This window comes from Astatotilapia calliptera, chromosome 3 (genome assembly GCF_964374335.1).
Source record: "Astatotilapia calliptera chromosome 3, fAstCal68.1, whole genome shotgun sequence".
NCBI lineage: Eukaryota > Metazoa > Chordata > Actinopteri > Cichliformes > Cichlidae > Astatotilapia > Astatotilapia calliptera.
In genome coordinates, this window is record NC_137424.1 from 39208343 (window position 1) to 39234892 (window position 26550).

General features: G+C 40.1%; 2 long non-coding RNA genes across 4 annotated transcripts; one reads left to right on the top strand and one right to left on the bottom strand.

The window, feature by feature from the left end:
* Positions 1–1731: 1731 nt before the first annotated feature.
* On the bottom strand, positions 1732–23077 carry LOC145425371 (uncharacterized). 3 transcript variants are annotated; one of them, XR_013906040.1, is made up of 5 exons: positions 4147–4190; positions 3409–4025; positions 2900–3047; positions 2451–2538; positions 1732–1869 (listed from the first exon to the last, which is right to left on the bottom strand). It is a non-coding gene; the product is annotated as an uncharacterized LOC145425371 (long non-coding RNA). The 3 variants fall into 3 exon arrangements; XR_013906041.1 differs by lacking the exons at positions 3409–4025; positions 4147–4190 and adding an exon at positions 21716–23077; XR_013906039.1 differs by lacking the exon at positions 4147–4190 and having other exon boundaries at positions 3409–4072.
* On the top strand, positions 19656–21362 carry LOC145425373 (uncharacterized). Its single transcript, XR_013906050.1, has 2 exons — positions 19656–20494; positions 20580–21362. It is a non-coding gene; the product is annotated as an uncharacterized LOC145425373 (long non-coding RNA).
* Positions 23078–26550: the final 3473 nt, after the last annotated feature.

The window sequence follows — 26550 nt, forward strand, 5'->3', positions numbered from 1 at the left end:
ACAAATGTCCACCATTGAATTAAGTAAATCCAACAACATATTTTTTTCAGTGTGAGGAGTCTGCCCCCTCACATATACTAATGTGCCACAAACGGGTTGGGGGATTCTCATCGGATGAGAATTCCTCAAAATCGGCGTCCTCCTCAACACAATCCTCTGTCTCAAACACATTCACTTCTATGTCACTTTCACTGTCAAAGACTTGTGCCAAAATTTCATTGACAGTAAATCTGTTCCCAGAGGAATTTTTTTTAGAGAACATAGAGATTGCACAGTACACCGTGCACCAAGACTAATGATTTAAATAGAAGGGGGTCATGGAAGCTTTTATAAGTTTGCTCCTCCCCTACACTGAAAAAAATATGTTGTTGGATTTACTTAATTCAATGGTGGACATTTGTTGCACACAGATGTTTTGCTTTGGCAGCAACTTAAACAGTTGAGTTAAATTAACACAATTTATTCATGTTCAATAAACCTGTGCAATTTGTGTTGATAAAATGTGACTTAAACATGTTTTGATGAAGTAATTTGAGCTCTTGAAATATTTTAATCCTTCACAATTTTCTCACTTTATCCCAACACCATTCAATAACTTTTACCCAATACTACTTGGTCACTTAAATACTACATGTTATCTTCAAATTACATTTTGCTATTATATTCTAGTATCAAATACACAATTTTCAAATGGAGGCCTTATAACAGATTATATTGTTCTCTTCCAAGATGGTTGCTGGCATCCACCAGTAACCTTTCAAAACAAAATGTCTAATTTCACTGCATTGACAGTAGGTAAAGAATTAAACTGACATTACTCCACTACTGAATCTATATAAACCAACAGTTAAATAATGTCAGTTCTTCCGTGTTCTCTGGAATCAATCACAGCAAAGAAATTAGACTCTTTCTTTTGAAAAATGTTGGGAAAGAACAATACAAAACATTCTATTTAAGGCCTCTGACGTCAAGATTCAGTTAAACAACAATTATAACTAAACAATTTGAGGTAATGTTAGTTTCCATTAACATTAAATTAGGTTACTGAATTGGCAAACACCTTCCTATTAACATTACCCATTTTACCCCAATAACTAAAGAAATTAGCACTTGCAGGTCAAAACCTTTATTCAAGAGATGCAAAAATAACATTGATACAGTGACTGTCAAAAATTACGGCACTGATCATACTGTGACATCTTGGTTCAAAACAGCAAGCTTAGAAATATTCAACGTTCCTTCAACTGAATGAAACTGAAAATACCATTTCACACGGCCCATATGGGATATTTAGACTGCATAACTGTTCATGCTACATCTCTTCACTAGTAAAAGAAAGAAAAAATACAAAGAGAAATTTAAAAATGCTGCCAAACAGAGAACTTGTACAGAGCAAAAGGAAAAACAAACAACAACAACAACAAAAAAACGGCTCGTCCTCATGGCAGTTGCAGTGTATATAAAAATGAACCCTGCGATCTGTTCCTGGAATTGAGCTTCAAAAATGCAGCAGAACAAGTGTGAGATTTAAATGTCTTCTCACCTCACATGCATAACAGTGAGCTTCGTTGCAGGAGCAGTTTTGTCTTAGTTGTGAGCTTTTCTTGAGAGCTGAGTTGCTTCCAACTCCATTACCACCCTTTGAATCACCTCAAAAGTGTAGCAGAGTTGTGATGGGTAACTCATATTGAAGGAATAAAAAAGGTCCAAACAGCATGGCTACTGCAAAGGTCACGTTATCCAGATCTTGAAGAACTACTATACCCTCGATGATGATGCCAACGTCAGAAAAGTCATTGCCTGGTGCATCCTCTGGAGACAGATGTTCATTGTGGTTTTCTCAATCTGTGCAGTGGCCTCAGTCAAGTCCTGGTTAAACACAAAACATTTCTTTAAGATTCCTTTTTAAACTCATCTCTTTTGAATCTACCAGTTCTAATGTTAGAGTAATTTAAACCAATGCAAGCAACATAGTAAATAGCTATAGCCAAAGAGTGGCCTGCCATGCTGCCATTCATGGTCTAACAGAGTTTCTAAGAGAGGGTGAAAAACATAATTTCAAATGCTTTACATTAGTTTTTCTTAGAAAGACACCGGCCCATCAGAAATCCAGGTTTTGTCACTCAGAAGATGTTAGAATTTAGACTTTCAGCCCCACAATTTGGTTAGCTGTTGGTCTTTTTTTTTTTCAAACAAAAGCTAATGTAAATATTGGTGGGATTTTCCTTTGTTCACTAGAATGAAAAATTTAAAGTTTTTTCACACTGATGTGAACCCTAATACAGGGGTGGGGCCTCAAGGGCCGGCGGCTGAGTTCACTACCAGGCCTCATGTGAACTTCAAATTATTAAAGAGGACTACTGGTCCTAACTGGTCCAATGAGGATCAAGTGGATAACTAAATGCATTTTAAAATGTTGCAAAGCCACAATCTACTCATAAAACACTCACCATGAACTCCTGCACCAAGATGTTGCAATTGTCTTTCACACAGATGCGGAGCACTTTGATGAGACTCCCTTTGAGCATTAATGTCATCCTAAAGTATTATAACAAAGAAAACAGAGATTTGTGAACTTTTCAGTAGCACAGAAGAAAATGATCCCAGACCAAAACTTAAACCAGTCAACATGCAACACCAGCATCTACAAAGCAATATCAAAAGTTCCTGTTTGACATCAACTTTATGGATATATAGTTTCCAGAACATTTATTTTTTTAAAAAGATCAATTTTTCTCAGTGGGCCAGTAAATGCATGACGAAAATTATGGCATCCTTTCGGTGGAATCAGTACTCACAGGTAATAGTTGACTGTTTCAATGGATGCAGCATAAAAATCTTTTACTGACCTAATGCAATACATATACACTTTGTAGTTAAAGAATTTTAAAGGTCTTACTGTCATCATGGCAGCTACATCCTTTAGCTTTGTGCCCTGTTCCCCCGATCACTTTGCAAACACTTTCAGCAGACTGTCAGAGAGAAACTCAGCTCCGTCAGAAACCTGTAAAGGCATGGTTGGGATGCACTGGAATGCTGCATTTCATCTGAAATGACATAAAATTATTTTGAATTGGTTGGTTAATAATCAGTAATGTTTTGTTGAATAAAAACTGTGTTTCCAGATCTTATGGGATTAAAAAAATCCAAAGATGTTTATTTCTGATTTGCAACCCAAGAACCCACAAGTTACAACCTCATTTTAGTTCAAGTGTGCATTAATGTGAGTCCAGTAATCACCTTTCTGACAATACATACAGGTATAAGTCAAACCTATGGCAGATTTTGGATTTCTCAGTTGTATTAATAGGGTGGTCTATTTGAGTATGCATGCACCTAATAATTATAAAAAACCTATTATAATTAAGTTACAGAAACCTTAAGCGAAAATAGAATATACTTTCTTACCATAACACCTTGAACCCACAATCCATCAGCTGACTCCTGGTGAAATGCAGAATAGATGTGGTCTCTCAATGTGCATCAACAAAAACAAAAACAAAAACAAAAGGACAGCAGGTGAGGGCAGGAGGGGTAGGGATGTAAGCTAGCATAATACCGCTGATGATATTAGCTAAAGCTGTTCAATGTCCAAAATCTCACTAACACCACGGTGCAGTAAATACACAATGTAACTGAAGAGTCAGTTGACAAATCTATTCACACAGAAAACCAAATTATGTTATGAGTGCCTCGTAATTAGGTTTAATGTGATATTACGGCTCTTGTGCCAAAGACAAATTCAAATGAAAAAGCGCCAATTCTTTGATAACAGATAAAACAGCAAATAAGCTAACGGCTCTTTTTTAGCATGTTACATGGCGGCACTTTAGACGTTTAACTACATTTGGCTGAAATATGGTAAATATTAATTCAAAAAATCAAGACATACCAAAAAACGTAGAGTTGGCTGCTCGACTTGACTGAGATGGATGCATTTTTTAAACCACGATCCAAAGCCCGCGAGATGAAATCACGCGTGGTTTCACGAGATTTAACGTTGCTATCTTATTGACTTACTTCACCTGAACATGATATAAACAATTTAATACACCCTTTCTGCATATCATGTAGTTTCTACACTATATAGTTACATTTATCTTTAAAACATGAGGCAATTGTGTTAAATACATGCAAGATGCTTACATAAATCCAAGAGATGGCCAGTCCCTTTTTTTCAGTGTATCTTGCATAAGCTGTTAATGTCATTGTGAGAAAATCCTACCTACCCGCCACTGCACGAGAAATATCTGTTCTAATTCTGCAGGTGAGTATAGTAGGTCACACACACACACACACACAAACACACACACACACACACACACACACATTTTCATATCTTAGTCAGGACATATAATTCCCTAACCCTTAGACTATATCTAACCATAACCTAAGATAAGATAAGATAAAACTTTATTAATCCCTCGGGTGGGTTCCTCTGGGAAATTCGGTTTCCAAAAGCACAGCACCGACAGAAGTTACAGAGTTACAGAATATTATATATATATATACACATATATAAATAAAATATATAAAGGGGATAAATAGAATAAATAGGAATAAAAATAAAAATACAAGTGAATTGCACATTACCTAATAACCTAATTGTAACCCTGACATTAAAACCACATTTTGAGCCTCAAAAATGCCTTCAAACACATGGGGATGGGCATTTGTCCCCATAATTATTTGATCCTTAGGGGGTACCACACATATCCAAAAAACACTGGAAAAAAATACTGATGGATGAATGTAGTCAATGTGATTGTAAATGTGCATTGGACAAGTGATGTATTAACCAGCAGGGTGAGCTGAAGCACCAGGAATAAACTCTAATCAAATCAAATCAAATCACTTTTATTGTCACATCACATGTGCAGGTACATTGGTACAGCACATGTGAGTGAAATTCTTGTGTGCGAGCTTCACAAGCAACAGAGTTGTGCAAAATACAATAATGTAAACAAGCAAAATACAAGAATGGCTACATCTGAAACTAATAAATATATGTACAATATATAATAGTATATGCATTTCTGGATGTGTATACTAAATATTTTTCTACGTGTGTGTGTGTGTGTGTACACATATTTTACAAATTAAATAGAGTAAACAATAAATAAAATATATAAAATAAAATATACAGAGTGAGACATGTGCAAAACAGTGGCGTTACTGTACAGTATGGAGTGCATAATGTTAAAGTTCAGTAGTGAAGCTGAGGTGTCTATGAAGTGTTCAGCAGTCTGATGGCCTGATGGAAAAAGCTGTCTCTCAGTCTGCTGGTACGGGACCGGATGCTGCAGAACCTCCTTCCTGATGGAAGTAGTCTGAACAGTTTATGGCTGGGGTGACTGGAGTCCTTGATGATCCTCCCCGCTTTCCTCAGGCAGCGCTTCCTGTAGATGTCTTGGAGGGAGGGAAGCTCACTTCCAATTATCCGTTCAGAGCACCGCACTACTCGCTGGAGAGCTTTGCAGTTGTAGGCGGTGCTGTTGCCATACCAGGTGGTGATGCATCCAGTGAGGATGCTCTCAATGGCACAGTGATAGAAGGTCCTGAGGATGCGGGGGCTCATGCCGAATCTTTTCAGTCTCCTGAGAAAGAAGAGGCGCTGCTGCGCCTTCTTCACTGTTTTGTTTGTGTGTACTGACCACGTAAGATCCTCAGCCAGATGTACACCAAGGAACCGGAAGCTGCTCACTCTCTCCACAGCAGCGCCGTTGATGGTGATGGGGGTGTGTACTTCTCTGCACCTCCGGAAGTCCACTATCAACTCCTTTGTCTTTGCGACGTTGAGGGTGAGATGGTTGTCTTGACACCAGTGGGTCAGGGCGCTGACCTCCTCCCTGTAAGCTGTCTCATCACTGTTGGTGATAAGACCCACCACTGTAGTGTCGTCCGCAAACTTCACAATGATGTTGGAGTTGTTAGTGGCCGTGCAGTCGTGGGTGTAGAGTGAGTACAGGAGAGGGCTCAGTACACACCCCTGTGGAGCACCAGTGTTCAGTTTGACGGGGGATGAGGTGATGTTGCCCAGTCTGACCACTTGGCGTCTGTCAGACAGGAAGCTAAGGATCCAGCTGCAGAGGGAGCTACTCAGTCCTAGATCCTGCAGTTTCCTGTCCAGCTTCGAGGGAACGATGGTATTGAATGCTGAGCTGTAATCTACAAACAGCATTCTCACATACGTGTCTCTCTTCTCCAGGTGTGACAGGGCAGTATGTAGTGTCAGGGCTATGGCATCATCAGTGGACCTGTTGTGGCGGTATGCGAACTGTAGAGGGTCCAGTGAGTCGGGTAGTGCAGAGCAGATGAAGTCCCTGACCAGCTTCTCGAAGCATTTGCTCACGATGGGGGTCAGGGCTACATGTCGCCAGTCGTTCAATGAGGAGATGGTGGAGGATTTGGGTACAGGGACGATGGTGGCCATTTTGAAGCAGGCTGGGACTACAGACAGAGAGAGGGAAAGGTTGAAGATGTGCGTGAACACTCCAGCCAGCTGAGCCGCGCATGACTTGAGGACGCGGCCGGGAATCCCGTCCGGACCAGTAGCTTTGCGTGCGTTCACCTTCCTGAAGCACCTCCGCACATCCTCCTCAGACACAGTGTGCGCACTGACGTCATCCGCGGTGCGCACACTGTCCGGGCTCATGGTGTTCGCTGTGTCGAATCTAGCGTAGAATACGTTTAGATCCTCACACAGAGAGGCCGTGGTCTGCGGTGTGCTGGTTTTCCCTCTAAAGTCTGTGATCGTGTTTAGTCCCTGCCACATACTCCGAGGGTTGTCAAACTGTTGCTCCACCCTGTCCCTGTACTCACGTTTGGCTGCTTTGATTGTCTTCCGTAGTTGGTAATGTGCGTGTTTGTAGTTCGATGTGTTCGCGGAGGCAAAGGCGGTGCTCTGTGCCGCGCGAACATCTCCGTTAATCCAGGGTTTTTGATTTGGGAAGGATTTAACTGTTCTGGATGGGACGACATCTTCCACGCATTTCCTGATAAATCCGCAGACTGAGTCTGTGTATTCATCAATGTCCCTAGCAGCCACGTGAAACATTTCCCAGTCCGCGTGATCAAAACAGTCCCGCAGCGCAGACTCCGATTGGTCCGTCCAACAGTGCACCGCCCTCCGGGTTGGAGCTTCCTGTTTCAGCTTCTGCCTGTAGGCGGGCAGGAGCAGGATGGAGCGGTGATCTGATTGGCCGAATGGGGCGCAGGGGAGGGCTTTGTACGCATCCCGGAAAGAGGTGTAGCAGTGGTCGAGTAGCCGATCTCCACAAGTGTTAAAATGGATGTGTTGATGGAGTTTGGGTGAGACTTTCTTCAGGTTTCCCTTATTAAAGTCTCCGGCTGTGATAAACGCTGCCTCTGGGTGTACGGTTTCCTCGCTGCTGATCGCGCTGTACAGTTCCCTGAGTGCTCGGTCAGTGTCGGCTTGTGGGGGAATGTAAACAGCCGTAATAATCACTGCTGTAAATTCCCTCGGTAGCCAGAATGGCCGGCACTTAATCATCAGGTACTCCAGGTCCGGTGAGCAGGAGGATTTGACCGGGTGCACGTTCGCATAATCACACCAGCTGTTGTTGATCATGAAACACACACCACCGCCTCTGCTTTTCCCAGTAAGATCCTGTGACCTGTCCGCGCGATGCATGGAGAACCCCGGTAGTTGTATTGCGGAGTCCGGTACCTTGTCCGATAGCCAGGTTTCTGTGAGGCAGATCACGCAGCAGTCCCGCATCTCTCGCTGGAATGAGATCCGTGCCCGAAGCTCGCACAGCTTGTTCTCCAGAGACTGCACATTAGCCAGTAATAAACTGGGTAACGGTGGTCTGTTAGTGCGCCGTCTCAGTCGAACCAGAACGCCAGATCTTCTCCCTCTGCGTCGGCGTTTGCGGCCTCCAGGGCCAGAGAACAAAGGCGTCTCAGGTGAGATGAATGGGGGGTCTGCAAACGGAGCGTCCGGGTTGCAAAACTTGAACTCCGGAAAGTTATAAGAAAGACCGTCTTTTATGTCCAGTAAGGTTTGTCGGTCGTACACAAGGAGACATGTGCTACTCGCGAAAAAATGAAGGAAAAGTAAAATTAAACACAGAAAAAAGCTGTTGCTTGGGGGAGCTCGCGACAAGGCTGCCATACTCGGCGCCATCTTGTACATTATGCTATTAACTATCTGTTATTGTGCTATTTATGTAAAGTGATGGGAATAACAGCGTTATAAGTAACGGCGTTACTTTTTTCAGTAACGAGTAATCTTCTGATTAATTACTCTTTCTATCGTTACAACGCCGTCAAGGTTACTAACAAGAAAATGCGGGGCAGTCACGTTACTATTTTTCAACAAACAGACAGTTGAAGCTGTCTTCAGCTTACCACACCTTATATCAGTTGCACCGAAGTAGCTGTCTACGTAAGTAATCTGGGCGCTACAGCTTTGTGCAGCTGCGCTCCCACGGTCGGCAATCACTTTCTGGCAGACGATCACTTTTTGGCACAACACCTGGGGTTAAAGGGGCAAAACAATCGCATGGGTGCTGCTGTTTGGCTGAGGAAGAATAAAGTAGCCGTGGTTAACATGACCACTTCAAGATGACAAAGCAACAAGGTGCTATATACCTATACTTATTTGATTTTGAAAAGTGTGCAGCAAAAATGTAATTTATCTTCATGCTTTTTATCATACATTCTGTAGAAAATACAATAGTCACAAGTAGAGCAGGGCAATATGACCAAAAATATTTATCACGATATACATTTGAAAATTTGCGATAACGATATAACTGACGATATAATTGACACGAGACAAAATACTTTACAACTCCGCAATTTTATTAGTGCAAAGAAAAAACATCAATGTATTTTCACTTAAACAAGCAGCTGTTTTTGTCCATTAAAGTTATATAAAAATGTAACAGTGCAAATGCAAATTCCTTGCTGACAGTTTAACCAAAAGGCATTTCCAGTGGAAATTGGCCAACCTATCCTCAGCATAACCATGTATAACATCCACAAAACTTAAGGAGGTTATACACACACAATACAGTAATATTATGTTGAAGCGCAGTACGTATCACTCCTGCCTACGACAGTCCATCAAGCGGTGCGGCTTCGTAGCTTAGCAAAATCGTACTGAAACATTTTACAGATTTTCGAGCGCCATGTACATAAAATTGTTTCGAGGTCAGTAAACACAACCAGAATTCATACATAAGGCACACGGGATTATAAGCGGCACTGTCGATTTTCAGAAAAATCAAAGGATTGATTTTAAGTGTGTTGTATTTTCCAAAAAAAACGGTAATAACGACGGCCCGCTAGCATGTTCTACCAAAAATAGTGCTTTGTTGTGTATCTGACAGACGAAAGCTAAAACAGTTTCACACCACTGAAGTTGCAGCATTTATACAAACCAATTCTGGTTCATCCGTTTCATTTATGATCCACTTTCGCCCTTCTCATTCGCCGCCATGCTTTTTCCGCCATGTGCGTATGAAAACAAAGGCACTGCGCATGTGCGTTTTACCCATATTTTATCGTGATATTTCACTTTCTTATCATTGCCCAACATTATACCGGTATTACCGTGAACGGCATGATATGGCCCAGCCCTAGTCACAAGTTGAAAGTCATAGGCTAATTGATGTCCATCAACATTAAACAGCTCAGATTTGTCATGTTTCGGCTGTGTGGCAGGCAGGATGAGGACCCAATCGCAAAACTCACACACACGGGGATGAACTCAAAAACACAGCTTTATTGCTGGCCACGAGAAACAATACAAAACTAAACTGGGAAAAACTAACATAAAGCTCACCAAGGAACACAGGGGAATCACACACAGCATGAGGGAGAACGCGACGCCGAACAGAGGGAGACTCAGACAGAAATACACAGAGGGTAAACGAGGAAAGTGGGCACACACGGGGAACACAGGTGATACTGATAATCATAACGAGACAGGGCGGGGTGAACTGAACATGACATGTACAGGCACAGAGGTTCAGACAGGAGGAGAGAGAGAGCACGGGGAAAACACAGACATAACGGGCTGGGGAAACATGAAACAACCACAAAGGGAGACGAGGGCTCATAAATACATAGAGGGCACACAGGGGGGAGAGAGAGCACGGGGAGAACTTAGACATAAAGGGCAGGGGAAACATGGAATAAAACATAAGGAGAGACGAGGGCTCACAGATACACAGAGGGGCACACAGGGGGTAAAAGCCACAAAGGGAAAACACTTAGGGAACAACACAACAGGGCAACTCAGAAAACATGGTCTAAATAAGGAACGAAATACAAAAATACAAGGAACTAAGAATACTGGGCCCACACGGCCCAGGACCATGACAAGATTAATAAACCTATTGTATAATCTGTAGCGTTGGAACACAGTCTGACAATGAGACATCAATCAAATGTGCAGTGACAAAGACAATGAACTTTATAGCATTTATGTTTTTGTTAGTGTTCTGTCTGTGTTTGTACAAGATTAATGGCTGAAGCACCACAGATCAAGTGTTTGTGTGTAAGTGTGGGTTTCACTATGTCTAAATGAGAAAGGCTAAGTATGTGAAATGTTTTTGCTTTTGTTTTTTCACCATGGTTGCAGCAAAACATTCCCCTAGTCTTCTTCCTCTTCAGTAATCTTGGTAGTCTGGGCAGTTCAGTTTCTTTTGTGTCAATTCTATTTTTACATCTAATGGTTCAAAAGATTCTGTTAAATGATAGAAGGAAAAACTTCAAACAAACTTCAAACAAATTGCAGCTGTAAGCTTCTGAGAATAATTTATTAGGTTTGGTTTTGTATATGTCAAACATTTTGTTTCATGTCAGCAATTTCAAGCTACCTTGTTGAAAAGTTATTAACATGTTAATATTTGATTGGAGAAATTCTGCAGCATGCCCATTAAAAAGTGAAAAAGTTTATTTTTTATACATTTTCTCATACATGCAGATAATACAGCAATAACTTTATTACCTTTAATGTCACAGATTAAACAATGTCCATCAATATGTATTAAGATTAATAAACTCAGTAGTGCATGAGGATTACTGAGTATGACTATGACTGTCTGACTGTCAACAGACTTTCAGTCTGTTGAAATACTAATCACACCAACAGTCACAGTTTGGTGTGAAGACATTTTCCCCTTTGTTCCCCTTCAAAATATACTTGGTGAAAATGTGTGGGTGTGCTGGACACTCCCCATGCATTTTTCATTTGAGAAAGATATGTACTGATGGAGGCTTCCTGTTCCATTATTAGTTTAGCTTTTATTGAAGCTGCTCTGAAAAATAGTCTGTGAATGTGGCACCAATGGCATGTAGCTGACGTAGACCGTGACCTTTAAAGCATTTATGTTTCTCTTACTACAAAAAATATTAATATTCATATTAATATTTGTTCATTTACCCAAGTGTTATTATTAATGTTTATAGTTACTTCTCAATAACATTTCCCTCATATTTTTAAGATTTTACAATAATTATTTTGTTCTCTTTGTTGCCTTTGTTTTGTTCACCTGATTTGAAAAATAACCTGTTTAATTACCAGTGTTGGGTAAGTTACTTTAAGTTAGTAACTTAGTTACATTACTAGTTACTTCTATCAAAAGTAACTCAATTACTTCAAGTTACTTGTTACTTTCAGAGTAACTAGTTACTTTGGAAAGTAGCTTTGGTTTTACTCAGAATTCTCTTGTTAATGTGTTGCTTCCGTAACTGGATACCCAGCAAGTTTGCCAGTCTTCTAGCTTGCTTACTTGCCACAAGTGCACTGTGCCACCTATAGAAAGGAAAAAATAATGTGCACATTTCCACAAGAGAAATCCCACACCTGATTCTATCCAAGCCTCCTTTTTACATCCAACACAAAAACTGCAGTCGTGGTGCTTTCGATTGTACTCAGAACTCGGAAATTCTGACTTCTGAATAGGAAGATGTAGGTAACACCAGACTGCAGATGAGCTGCATACAGAGCTGGACTGGGACAAAAAAATCATCCCGGGCATTTTGACTAGAGACTGGGCCACCATTATAGGAAAAATCATAAAGCCTTTGAATGAAAATAAACGCTGTTGTGACAGTGATGTACACTGTTCTGATGGTATATATGTATCAATCTATCAATTGTTTGTTGTAAGATTCAGATAATTATTTTTTTAAAAGTGAGACATTTTAAATGAGAATAAGAAACTATTTCCTTGTGCCCCCCTTTCCCTTTTAATGCCCTACATGGACCCCTGGCAACACTTTGCTAGACCCGCCCCTGCACAGTTACCAGCTGTCAGCTACTTAGAAAAGGATCCTGGTGTTATTTGTCTCTCAGAAACAGTTCATAACTTCCCTTCAACTCATCCATGTCACCTAAAAGGTAAACCTGTTTCTCCATCACAGCTCTGATGATTCAGTAAGGACATCTCCTGGTTTCATCTTCATGTTTCCCTCTCACCACATAACCAAACCGACATCATGACCAGCAGGTTTACAGCTGTGGCTCCAGCAAACATCAGCTGATAGTAGAAAGTAATATGAAATAAATTCTAACAACAGCTGATCAAGCTTAAAAGTGCTGCTGTTGTTTACCGCGACATCCGCTGGTTTCCTCTTTCTGGCGCAAAGTGGGCGATAAATAAACGAGAGAGAAAAGCCAATCAGCTGATCATTGATCAGTTTCATGATTGAAGTAGAAACAGGAGAGGGAGGGTGAGAGAATGAGAGGAGAAGAGGCAGCTGACAGCGTAAAGATGCAGAAAAACTCCAGCTTTGTGTCTTTTTCCATTCTAGCTGAAATCTGGGACAAACTGTGTTCCTTTTCACCTCAATACGAAACGCGTAATATTTTCTCTGAATACGAGGCGATTCCGTTTTTTACGGGACGGTTGGCAACTCTAATAATTAACCTTATGAACAAAATAAAGTTCAACATCAGTAACATAGCACCCACCCAGCTGTAGAAACTCCATCATTCTAGCTAGCACGCAGTACGAAAAAGTCAGCATAACGAAAATAAACTCCACCTAAACTTGGTTCATATCTGACCCAGATGGACTGCAGGTTATAACTTCTTACCTGAAGTTCAGTTCACCTGACACTCTCGGACCAGCAGCCCCTTCGGGTCTCTCCTCTTGCTTCCGTTTTCCTTCATCCACCTGCTCGCCTCCAACACTTGCTAATGTTATTGAATCTGTGGAAGCTCCGCGATAGCCACCACATAAAGTAACGAATAACGAGCCTATTTAAATCCCAGTAATGAGTAACGCGTTCCCGGTTTTGGCATAATAACTAGTTACCGTGCTCGTTACCACAATAATAACGTAGTTACTGTAACGCGTTACTTAATAGTTAGTCCCAACACTGTTAATTACTAATTTAAACTGATTTAATCTTAGACTTTTCATTTATGTTAAAACGTATCCTTGTCTGCAGATTTCTTTTTCTTTCATATTCTGTGATTTGCTGCACTTTGACTTAAAATATTCTCCATTCCAGCACTTGAGAGGATTTAATTAAAGTGCACCAAGTGCTACATGTAGCTAGAGCAGGGCGATATGGCCAAAAATATTTATCACGATATATATTTGAAAATTTGCGATAACGATATAACTGACGATATAATTGATGCGAGACAAAATACAACTCCACAACATTACTAGCGCAAAAAGACAATCTTCCATTTATTTTCACTTAAACAAGAAGCTGGTTTTTATGTACATTAAAGCTTTATAAAAATTTAACCAAAAGGCATTTCCAGTAGAAATGGGCTGACATATCCTGAGCATAACTATGTATAATATCCACTGAAGTTAAAAAGAGGTGCTTTGCAACATTAAACTGCAGTGTGCAGTACGTATTTTTCAGACCATAAGGTGCACAGGATTATAAGGCACATTAAGCAAAACAAAGCAGTCAGGAAATCAAACTTTATTAAACTCATTCTTCTTGCTTCCTCCACTTCTGTACCATTGATTCATTAATGTTGAATTCTCTCGCAGTTGCTCTATTCCCATGTTGTTGCAGTATATTAATGACTAACCTCGTATTGTGGATGGATTATCTCAGTTGTTCTCCTGACAGAAGTTTGGTCTGTTTACAGCATCCTGCCATGCGTTTGCTATTGTCTCTAACCATGAGGAACCTTCACGTTAACTTTTATAAGTGGAAAAGTGTTAGTGTTCGTACTCCAGCTTCACTGTTTATGTTATGCTAACATAGCTGTGTCGCTAGCGATCACGTAGCACATCATTATATACCAGCTAGCCCAACTTCAGTAACCCTACAAACGTCACTGCTGTTTAGTTTCCTGTCTTCATTTATGTTGGAAGTGATAGCAGAGCTGTACGTTTGATTTTTTTCAGAAATCTCTCAGTCAGAACATGATATATAATGCTTAGGTAACTAGCGAAACTAGCGAGCTAACTTCCGCTAGCTTCCTGCGAACTTCTAACTCCATGAAATGTAATACATTTTGTTTTCATGGATGCCTGGAAGTTAAACTTCATAGTTACACCTGGTAAAGCAGCAATGCTGATCGTTTTATTAAAGATGAAAGAATTTAGACAGTTTTTAACTCTCAGTGATGCTGCAGTGTTCGTTTGACCTGAAGAGGGGTGTTTAGGACCCAGATTACTCCCAGATTTAAGAGCATCTTAGTCCGACAAATACGACAATAACAACGGCCGCTTGCATGTTCTGCAAAAAAATTTGCTTTGTCGTGTACGGACAAACACCAAACCAGTTCCACATCACTGAAGTTGCACCATTTTTACAAACCAATTCTGGTTTATCTGTTTCACTCAACGATCGGCCATGTGCGTATGAAAACAAAGGAACTGCGCATGCGCGTTTTACTCATATTCTTTCGAGATATTTCATTTTCCTATCGTTGTCTAACATTATACAGTATTACCGTGAACGGTATAATATGACCCAGCCCTACATGTAGCTATATTACAGGTATCTATATTTCTAATTAAGCATTTTTCTTTGTAGAAAATGTCATCACATCTACCAGTGTAAGTTAGATGTACTTAAATCACAAACTAAAGGTTCAGAATTTACCTGAGTGGATTAGAAATGTAAAAACAATGTGATAGATGCCATTTGTCTACGTGATTGTTCACTGGCATGAAGCTGTTTCACAAGAAATAACCCCACCTTGTTATAAACAATATTGAAAGTGACGCACATGTACCTGCTCGATTCTAAAAATAAATGTGAAAAGATCTGGTTACATAACATACTAGATCTCAAACATCATTCATGGATAAATAATGCTTGTTAATAAAGGATGATTACTTTTATCCAGACAAAAGGCTTTTCTTTATGTTTGTTCAAGTGTTTATGGTATTAAATCAGTCCTGAACCTTATTGTTAGGCAGTTTATGCAAGCTTTGATTGGCGACACCATAATTTGTCCATTCCTTGGCTGATTCAAACCCACATAATGAGGTTCAGTAACTTTACCAAATCTCTCTAATATTTTGCTCCTTACTATTTTTCTATTTATTTTTTTTATTATTTAATTTTATTATGTTTTATTATATTTTCTTCTACTGTATCATGCTGCTGAGTGACTGCTGCTCGTCGAACACATTTCATTGCAATGTTGACCCTGTGCTAACTTGCATATGACAAATAAAACTGAAAACTGAAAAACTCAGTCTGCAAAAGTGGAATAGATTCCATAATATACTGAAGCCACCAATCAAGAACAGAGTTATTTCCGGCAGACACACTCAGCTGCAACCTTTGCAGATCAACTGATTTCTCTGTTTGCCAACATCAGTTCAAATGTACGATGCCACCTTTGCAACAAGCCAGTTTGTGAAATTTCTTCTGTCCTAGATATTACATGATCTACTGTAAGTGGTATTAAGGCAAAGTGGAAGTGTTTAGGAACCACAGGAATTCAGCTACAAAGTGGCAGATCATGTAAAGTTACAGAGTGCAGTTGTCTAATGTTGAAACATAGTGCACGAAGGTCACAAAGGCTCTGCTGACTCAATAACCACATTTCCAAATCTCCTTTTGCATAAACATTAACACAAAAAAATGCACCAGGAGCTTCATGGTAAAAATTTCCATGACCAAGCTGTTCCTGTAGGCTCATGTAGGTTTTATATGAGTATGTAAGAAACTGTTTCACTTCCAGGTAGGTACAAGGCAGACCTAATATTTTGGCATTTATTTTACTGTACAAAAATACTTTTTTGTTTCCTTGAGTCTGGAAAGCACCAGAGTATGCAGGGTATACATTTTGTCTATGTGAAGACTACATAGAAAATACAAATCAATACACAGAATAATGTTTTAACATGCCACAGTAGAAGATTGCAGTACATTTCTTCAGTCAAAATAGACAATAGCAGTGGAGAAAATACTTTTTTTTTTCCTTTTGCCTGTCCCATTTGGCTCTTTTGCCATCAGAATTGTTGTCTAAAGGCAAAGAAAGATGCCCAACGGATTTACTTTACCAAATTGACCATCCCAGCCTTGCCGTAATGGTCCATTTGATTCACCTTTTATTGTTTATTTTATTTTCACTTACTGAATACGGGACAGACTTGACTGGGGGAAAGAAGGGAGAAAGAAAGAGGGAAAGAGAAACAGCTGAGAAGAGGGACGGGGGAGAAGTGCAAAAAACAAAAACCAACAGAATGGGCAGAGAAAAAAAATGCATATATCAATCACCTGGATCACCTGTTGAGAAAGAAAAAAGAAAACAAACAGAAGAGAACAAGAGTAATAGAATAAACAACATCACAATGATATATGGGAATATGACAGTAAATACTAATTATTAAACATTATTGTGCAGCACATAAGATCAACAGAACACAGTGTGCTTTGAGGTAGGAGCCAAAAAGGGTGTAGTTTGTGGGTGTGATCACTCGTGTGTACACCTGTGAGCATGGACGCGCTTGTTTTTTTTTTTAAAGGTTCCTTCATGTAATGATCTGCTAGAGGGTGTGGGGGGGCCACAGCCCCGTCCTCCAGGGCATGAAGCAGGTATGGAGGAGATCAAAACTCCAGACATCCAGAGGCCCTCAGAACACAAGAGACCAAGGAAGAGCAACAGAGGGGCAGCCGCGCCACTGTCCCAGAAAGAGCTGAGGAGAGTCCCAGATGAGGGCTCACTCAGCAGCCGCGGAGCAGAAGCCAGGGGGAGTTGCAGTGACGCGCCCGTGAGCTCCGCCGGTAGCCAGCCGTGCCTGAGTGACCGAGCCCCAGGCCGAGAGGCCGGGGGCACCCCACCTCCGAAGTGGCCCGAGCGAGCCCCAGGCTCCAGGCCCCGATAAGCGGCCGCCAAGGAGTGAGCCGGTGTGTATCTGGACGCGAGAAAATACATTTAGAGGATACAAAATGTTAAGCTGGGCCAATATTCATGAAATCTTGTTTGTATTTCTTTGTTTGTTTATCCTTATTTTTTACTCTTCAGCAGAACTGTAATTTGAAAATGTGAGGAAGCATATGAATGTATCATCATTCTCCATTGTTGGGCAGATAAGCAGCATAAAATGCATAGCAAAAACAAAACAAAACAAAACAACAGGAAAAATATTCCCAAAATGATCCAACTAAGGTCTTGATGTAAGACACATACACAGCTAGATTAATTTCTAGTCCATGGCTCCTCAATGCCAGATTTACCAAGCTTCCTTGTCTTGGCTTGAGGGAAAAAGTGACAAGAATTCAACCAGTATTCAAAAATAATACCATGTCAGCTTTAATCATCTCAATGCAGCAAACAGAGACAAGATAGTGAATGAATATAAGCAGTGTGGTATTTAATGCATAAATGCAAGGAATATTAACTGCAATGCTGTGAGTTCACAACATTTTATTATTATTATTATTATTATTATTATTATTATTATTATTAGAATGTACCACTTTGTTTAAATGTTCTGTATTACATGGTACAGTGAAAAATCTTTGAAAACTCATACAGTATATCATGCGACATATTTTCCAAATGTTTTTCACTCTACTGGAATTCATTATTTGTTTGCCTGCCTTGATGTCTACAAATAACTCCGGTCACTAACAAAAAGAAGGGAGAGGCTGTTATCCTGAACCAAGAAACTTTCAGGTTCATCACTTGACAAACTTGTGAGTCCTGTGATGTGATGTTGTTCCTCAGGATGTCACAGATTCCTCTATTTTCTTTTACATACGTCATTAGCCCTCACTCTTCTGAAATATATAAGGCCACAAGAGGTGTGAACATAAGATTTAACAGAGTGAAGAGGTGAACTGCACTGTTTAAAACATAGTCATTTAAAAATATCTAAAAAAGGATTAAAAAGGGGAGAATTAATACATTTTCATCTGATCTCAGTTTTTATAAGTACAATGTACAAAACTGATTTTATGTACTGTGAATATGACTTTTTGTTTCTTTCACTTACTTATTAAACTAATGCTAATTAAGTATTTTACCAATATTATTTCAAAATGTTCACGTATAGTTGTTTTTTGTTTTATTAAAAAATATAATAATGAGTACAGTTAATAATTATTATTTTGCATTTTTGTCACATTTTATTTTACTGGGTTTTTAACTCGTTTTTCAAGTTTTTGTTTTAATCGTCATGTATAGTTTTGACATATGTTTCTTTTACAGATTTAATTGATTAAACAATGGGGATTGGACTGATTATATCAATTTCCTTGCTTCTAACAGGTAAGCTAAGTGATGCTAATCTTACTAGTGATATAAAATAAATGAACTGCTTTAGCATAGCTATATGTAATGTCATAAATAATTGCTATAGAAAATATGTAGACTGTATTAATGATGAATGCTATAATACTTTAATGGTTATGCACATATTAACTTGAGTGAAGTAAATCTAGGTGAGTTGTACCTAATGATGCAAGAAGCCAAATTTCTATATATTTTTTTTAATTTCTACAAAAAGTGGGTTTGAGCAACTTTGAGTTTGGCTGAGATGAGGAAATTTTGCATACGTGGGGATAGTTTTGCTTCTGTCTGTCTCTTTCCTTCTTGAGGCTGAAGCATTTGGTTTTCCTCATACTCAGTGTCAAAGCACACATAGATCATTCCCTTTAAAATCACTCATTTCTAAAAAAGGTTGAAAGGTTTCCACTTAACCCCCTCACTTTTTTTTATATCTTTAACATATTAAATGAAGCCATGCAAAAGATTACCTTCATACTTTAAAACTATCTGGAACTTAAAATGCAAGGACTAGGCTGATATTGCACACTTTTCAATAAATCTTATTTTTGTCCAATGTTTTTGACCCCTCATAACATTACACTATAGGATAGTCTTGTGACTTTTTCAATGCTGAGAAAATCTATTTGGGCTCTGTTAATTACTGAAATCAATTTAAATTTAAAAATTAAACAGGGAATTTAAATTTAAAGTGCACTGTGCAGAAGAAGCTGAAACTTGTGCTGAAAAAATGTGAAAATGCTGAATGTTCAGCAAAAAAGAGATAAGGAACCTGAAAATTGTGCTGAAAAGAGGTGAAAAAGCTGGATTCTTCAGCTGAGGAATCCAGCTTATGACAACATTTTCTTCAGCTGAAGAAGCTGGAATTTGTGCTGAAAAGAGTTTAAACAGTTCAACCGTTAACTGAAATTTTTTTGTCATGAGCGGGATTCGAAACCTGGGCCCTGTTTCAGGAAGCCGGTTTAGTGGAAAAACTGAGTAAGTATACCCTGAGTTAACGAAAACTCTGGGTTTTCGGTTTCACAAAGCGAGTTCAGCTGCAGCCTGAGTGAGTCACTATGACGACACACTCCGTGAAGCTAACCTGCCCCCTAGCAGGTTTACTACAACTAACCCTGACTGTCTCCGCCCCTTTGTCGGAAACCTGACAGTAGGAAGTGTCGGACATGGCGTGCCCCTCCTTGAAGAGCCAGTAGATCGTGAAGCCCAAATTCTCCGCAGAGCTCTCCGCCGGGAGAGAGTGATCAGAGCGCGTTTGGACATTTTATCATTTCCTGATGATTTTCTGTGCGAACGTTACCGTTTCTCAGCACAATCTATAAGTTATTTGGATAACATCCTCAGGCCATATATTACGCATGTGACACATCGTGGACATCCTCTCTGTACATATTATTTGTATTGCACTTCGGTTTCTTGCAAACGGGAGCTTTCTGTATAATATTGGTGACGCTGAGCACGTTTCCAAGGCTACCGTCTGTCGGGCAGTCAGGAATGTTACAGTTGCACTGAAACGTCTCCTGCACTCGTTTGTGGTGTTCCCCGGTCATAGACCCACAAGATTTATCAAAGAGGGATGCCACAAAATTGCAGGTATCAGGATGACCAAAACGTAATTTATGATGTGGTGATACTTGAACTACTACTTAAATTTTACATTTATTTTCACGGTTCCCAGGCGTGATTGGCTGTATAGATGGTACTCACATTCCAATTATTGCTCCTTCAGTAAATGAAGGAGACTATGTGAACAGGAAGTCTTTCCACAGCATTAATGTACAGGTACATAGTTCCCTGTAGCATTTCAAACTAACAAATTATTTCATTATAGTAATGGATGCTAATTTGTGTTCTCTGCACTGTGAAGATCATATGTGATGCTGCCAACATTATCACAAATGTGGAAGCCAAGTGGCCAGGCTCTGTCCATGACTCACAAATATTCCGTGAATGTACACTGAGCACAAAATTTGGACATGGTGAGTTGAAAATACTTTAAAATATATAAAGACCAATTGCTTCAGGGACATTTGAACTGAAGTGTATCCTTCTGTCTTAGGAGAGTTCACTGGCTACTTGCTTGGTGATAGGGGGTATCCATGTTTACCCTATTTGCTTACCCCTTACCCTGACCCTGAACCGGGCCCACAGCAGCGATATAATCTGGCTAATTGCAGGACAAGAGCCAGAATTGAAATGACTATCGGAATGCTTAAGGCCCGGTTCCAGTGCCTGCAAAGACTCAGGGTCACCCCAGAAAGGGCATGTGACATTATTGTGGCATGTGTGATTCTTCACAACATTGCCACAATTAGAGGAGAACACTGTCCTTCTGAACCAAACATCAGCAGTGATCCAAACCATGAACATCCTGACCCTCCCACGGACATACAAGATGGAAGAGCAGTCAGAGACACCATATGTCACAATCATTTCTTTTGACCCATCACCTCAACATGTTGAAAGAAGAATAAACAGATTTTTTGTTCAACTGGCTTTATTGGTCGCCTGTGTTTCCTGTACACAAAGTATTAAAAGATGTAAACCTCATAAAGTGTCTCTGTTGCTTCCTCCTCTGTAACAGCTGTCAATGTTTCTTCATTATTTTCCTGTAGTAAAGAAATAAACAACATTGCTGTTCTACTGTAAACTCATATAATCTGTGGAGTATTACTCACAACTGCATGTTGGTCTGGCTCAACAGGAGGCTGCACCAGATGCAGTACACCATCACCATCAACTGATAGAATATGAGGTTTATACAGGTCACTTATAACTTACAAGGGACCAAATGGCAATTAACAAACATACCAAGCACCTTACACTTCATTGTCATTATGCTCTCAAAGACAACCAAGACTGAGGGAAGGCAAAATCAGTAGGAAAATAACTTCACTACAAAATAATCCATTATGGTAAAGAGTTTATCAAATGAATGAGTAGCACTGCAAAGGTGACTGTGAAGAAAGGATGTATGCACATCATGTATTATTTTGAATTTACCCCCTATGTAGGCACTTGTGTCTTGCGGGGTTATTGACTCAGAGGATGTCCCCGCAGAGATGCCTTCGGCCACAGGGCGCCCACTGTTTTGGCTGAGGGCCAACTGCTCAGCCTCTGTGAGTGGTGGTGGTGGAGGACCCCCACCTGTTTTTCGGGCCTCCGCTTTTTTTCTGTTGGCTATAACGGGTCACATTTGAGCATACAGAGTAAGCAAATATGTACTTGTAATGTGCTCAGATAATTTCAATAAGTGCTTACAGAAAGAAAATTAATGTAGCCTCTAACTGCAATTGATTTACATCGGACAAACAGACCAAGCACTATGGCTCATAATACAATTACACCTTACCTGTTTGGACTATATTTTTATATTTCATTTTTACTTGCTGCCAGGAACGTTTGGGGCCTGTTGGGTTGCACCTGCGCTCACATCACATCACAAAATAAAATGTATAAAATAACAAATAAAATAACATATGATAAAATAACGTGTTAAATGGGTGGAAATCCCTAGATCAATGTTTATATTAACACTCACGCATTGACTCTGTCGGCTATGTTTTGCCATGCATGCTCACTTTCTTTTGCAGCTGTCGCTGTGTTACTTTTTTCCGCGGAATTTGCATGTTATCGGCATATGCTGCCATCAGAATTTCGGCCTCAAGCGCTGTAAAATACATTGACCGCGCCTTCTTTCCCTCCGTCTCCATGGTGACTCGCTTAATCTGTGCTCCGCTTATCAGGGCTTTATGTATCCTCGTCCGCGCGCTTCACTTGGGGTTAAAGCAACTCCGCCTTGATTGAACTAATTGTTATCAGCCTTTCTGGAACGGAATATTCCGAGTTGGACAGTTCGGGGTTACTCAACCGTGAGTGTCGTTTTTCACTCTGAGTTTTCCAAACCGGCTTCCTGAAACAGGGCCCTGGCCTCCTGCTCTGAGAACGACTGCTCAGTTTCAGTTTTCAGTTTTATTTGTCATATGCAAGTTAGCACAGGGTCAACATTGCAATGAAATGTGTTTGATGAGCAGCAGTCACTCAGCAGCATGATACAGTAGGAGAAAATATAATAAAATAAAATAAAATAATAAAGAAAATAGAAAAATAGTAAGGAGCAAAATATTAGAGAGACATGGAAAACGAGAAAAGATGACTAAATATATATGTATCTATAAATATAAATATATGTACACTAGTGATTAAATAAGAAAATCTTGAAAAGAAATATGACGGGAGGGCAGATGGGATATTGAGAGCACACTACTCATTTTAGCTCATCTCACTGAGCTAAAACATGGCTCAGCCTGGCAAGCAAAACTGGTGATCACAAAAAGTTATATTTTTCAGCTACTCATCTCACTGAGCCAAACTGGTTCTCAAGTAACTGAAAGAAACTAAAAGAGGTGAAGAAACTGAAATTTGTGCAGAATAGAGTTGAAAAGATAAGGAACCTGAAAATTGTGCTGAAAAGAGGTGAAAAAGCTGAAATTCTTATGAAAGAGCAGAAGAAGCTGAAATTGTTCAGCTACTCATTGAGGCAAACTGGTACTCACGTAACTGCAAAAAGGTGAAAAAACAATTTTCTAATAACAGCAGAAGAGGCTGAGATTTGTGCTGATAAGAGGTGAAAACGCTGAACTTTCTGCTGAAAAGAGGCAGAACAACCTGCTTCTGCTCAATTTCAGTCCACCAATCAGAGGTACTGCTTCTGTCTGCTTCATCAGGCTGTGTACTTGCCATGGAGCGTTAACAAGAATCTGAGGTCCATATTAGAAAAGCTGCTAAAATCATAAAATTTTCAGCATTGTAATAAATTAGCACTATAGATCACTGGTCTGTGATAGTGTAGTAATTTGTAATGGAAAAAAATAAGTTGGACAAGGTGGAATCTGAAGATCTGTTTCATTACCAAAGGCTCCACTGGCAGGAGCGAGGGCCGCCTGGAAAACAGGGTGATGAGCAGTCAGAATTAGATCGTGGCGAGAGGCGAAAAACGCAGATTTTTGGAGTTACAAAACGTCGCGTAACTCAAAAGTCAGTCAGTCATGTCTCAGTGTCAAGTCTGCGTCTTAGTCTGTCTCATGTTTCCTGTTTAATTTTGATAGATCCTCATATAGTTTATGCCAGTTAACTGTTTTTTCTTAGTGTTTTGTGTTTTAGCTTTTTCCAGTTTAGTTTTGTTAGTTTATTTTAGTCTCGCTTCACCTTTTGTTTTTGTGTTTTGTTCAATACAAAATAAAGGCCCATTTTTTTGGTTAATATTTCACTCTATCTGCATTTGGGTCCGCACACTCTCCGTTCCACGTCATCTGCCTCAGTAGACTTGCCATTTACTGTTTGTTATAGGTTTGCTCAGCCCAAATAAAACAGCTCTTTTTCAGTTTGGGTTAGGCTAGGTTAAATGAAATTTGTTTCAACGCTTCGTTTTGTCTGCGTTTGGGTCCACTATTCCACCAGGTCTGCAGACCTGACAACAAAGTGGAGCCAGTAAGAATTACTACGTAATCAATAAATGATCATGATAATGGGATCGAAATGGCAAAATTCTTATCAATTCCTGTCCATATTGGTGTTGGGTTCATTAATTTAAAAAGAGTAATGTGTTAAATATATTACACAGAACGTTTTACTTAAAAGCATACTTTAAGTACTAAATTTATTAAGTACTTACGCAACATACTTAATGCAGTACATCACTTAATTACTCCAAGGAGGAAGTATTTTGTTGCACTACTTGTTAGGATGCCTGGGTCGTTGACCCAGGGTTTTTGAGTTTATTATATTATTTATAATTTCTAGTCTTTGGTTTCTTTGAGTTCTGTCTTATGGTTTATGTCTCTGTCTTCTCTAGTTGCTCTGTCTCCCCTGTCAGCTGTATCCCCTTGTCTAGTTCACGTCTCTGCGTATCCTTAGTTGCTATATCCCCGTGTCCAGTCTGTGTCTGCCCTGGTCCCACGTCTCTGTTCCCTCTGTTGTAGTGCCTGCATGTGAGTCTGTGTCTTTTGTTCAGTCTGTGTTATGGGTTTCCTGTTTTACTTTGAAAGTCCATGTCTGATGTCAATGCGTCTGGTTTTGCTTCCCCTTGTCTCGTTAGGCCTGATTTTCCCCAGCTGTGTTTCCCTCCTGTTACCCATTCCCTGATTGCTTCCTCTGTGTATTTAAGCCCTGTGTTTCTCTGTGTCTGTGTCGCGATCTACCGTTTATTTTGCTGTGTGTTTTGTCAGTCCACTGGTGTTAGTTTATTTTGAGTTTTTCCAGTTATGTTATGTTTGAGTTCAGCATTAAAGCTATTTAAGTTTGTCTCTGGAGTCTGCACCTTGGGTCCTATTCCTGTCCGCACACAGCTGACACAAAACACTACTCTTTACATTACTTTTGAGTTTCTCTGCATAATGACCTGAAACATATGTTGTAAGATAACATTTAACAATATAAACCTATAGGCTCTATTCCCACACACCAACCAAATCACTATCCCAATGAGAACATATATGATATATCATTTATGTATAAATGCAAAGCAAAAATAAAAACCAGCACAAAGAGTGGCAATTAGCACAGTGATTATACTGAAAAGACATGAACAGATATGAAGGATCCAGCCTGACTGCTCATGGATGCTTTTGTTGGGGATAAAGTATCTGAATTTCAGGAGCGGGCCCATGCCTCCAAACACGCTCTTTCCAGTTTTTATCTATGTATGATTCCCCAGTTCTAAAAGCAGTTTGTTCTCATTTTAGTGCCCCACCCTCCCTCCCCTTTTGTAATGCTTTTGTCACAGTGTACAAGGTGGACTCACATGCTGGACTCCGGGGATTGATGCACACAAGAGAATTTATAAACGTACAATGTCCAACAAGTATATATACAAATGGTGCGGGGCAGTGCTACAGACAAAAGGTGAGCGGGGCAGGGCTCCAGGAGAAATCCAGGGGAACACTCTCATTTCTCTCCAAACAATCCACACACGAGCTCACGTCTTTCTCCAAGCAATCCACAAACTAATCCAATCTCTCTCCTCGAACACTCGCCACTCAGGGAACACTAAGGAAAACAGTCCAGAGGGTCTGCGCACAAAGAAACGCTTGTTAGTTTCTAACACACAACTATACGGAAAAACACTGGCTAGACGCTCGACTTTCACTGACGCGATTCACACAACGATCCAGCGAAGAACAGCCGTTGATTCCTGGCTTAAATGCTAGCCACACTAATGAGGCACCGGTGTTTCTTCCTCCGAGGGTGTGGGCCAAGGGCGTGAACCTGTAATCAGTTCCTCCCTGGCGAGAGAGAGATAGAGAGAGAAACAGCTGATCAGCGACCAGCTGAACCTCCAGGCCGTTACAGCTTTCACTTCTTCACTTCTCATTAATACATGGGGATCAATCCCCTCCTAGGCTTTCCCCAAACTGAAGCTCAATTTGTGTCTAAGCCATTCAACTTTGTCTACTAAAATCACTGTAACCCTGGTAAGATTTACAGCAATCAGAAGTACAGGGTTCTTTGAATGCATCGTAGTCCTTGTCTGATAGTTTAATTTCCGGGCTTGCCCTGACGGCACCGTCTGCGGCTCCGTGCGCGTGAAGGTGTGGTGTAGAGGAAAAAGGACGGCAAGGAAAAACTCCATGCTGCCGCGGAGCACGGTTTTTTCCCGTTGAAAGAGAGGAAAGAGGTTTAATTAACATTTGTGAGAGAGCTGTCGTTAGCGGTGAACCACAGACGGGTACCTACCTGAAAGGAGCCGGAGTATTTCTTTGAACTTTTTGAACTATTCTGGTGAGTTAGCCTAGCTCACTTAGCACCGCTATTGCAGTTCAATGCACTGGAAAAAATAA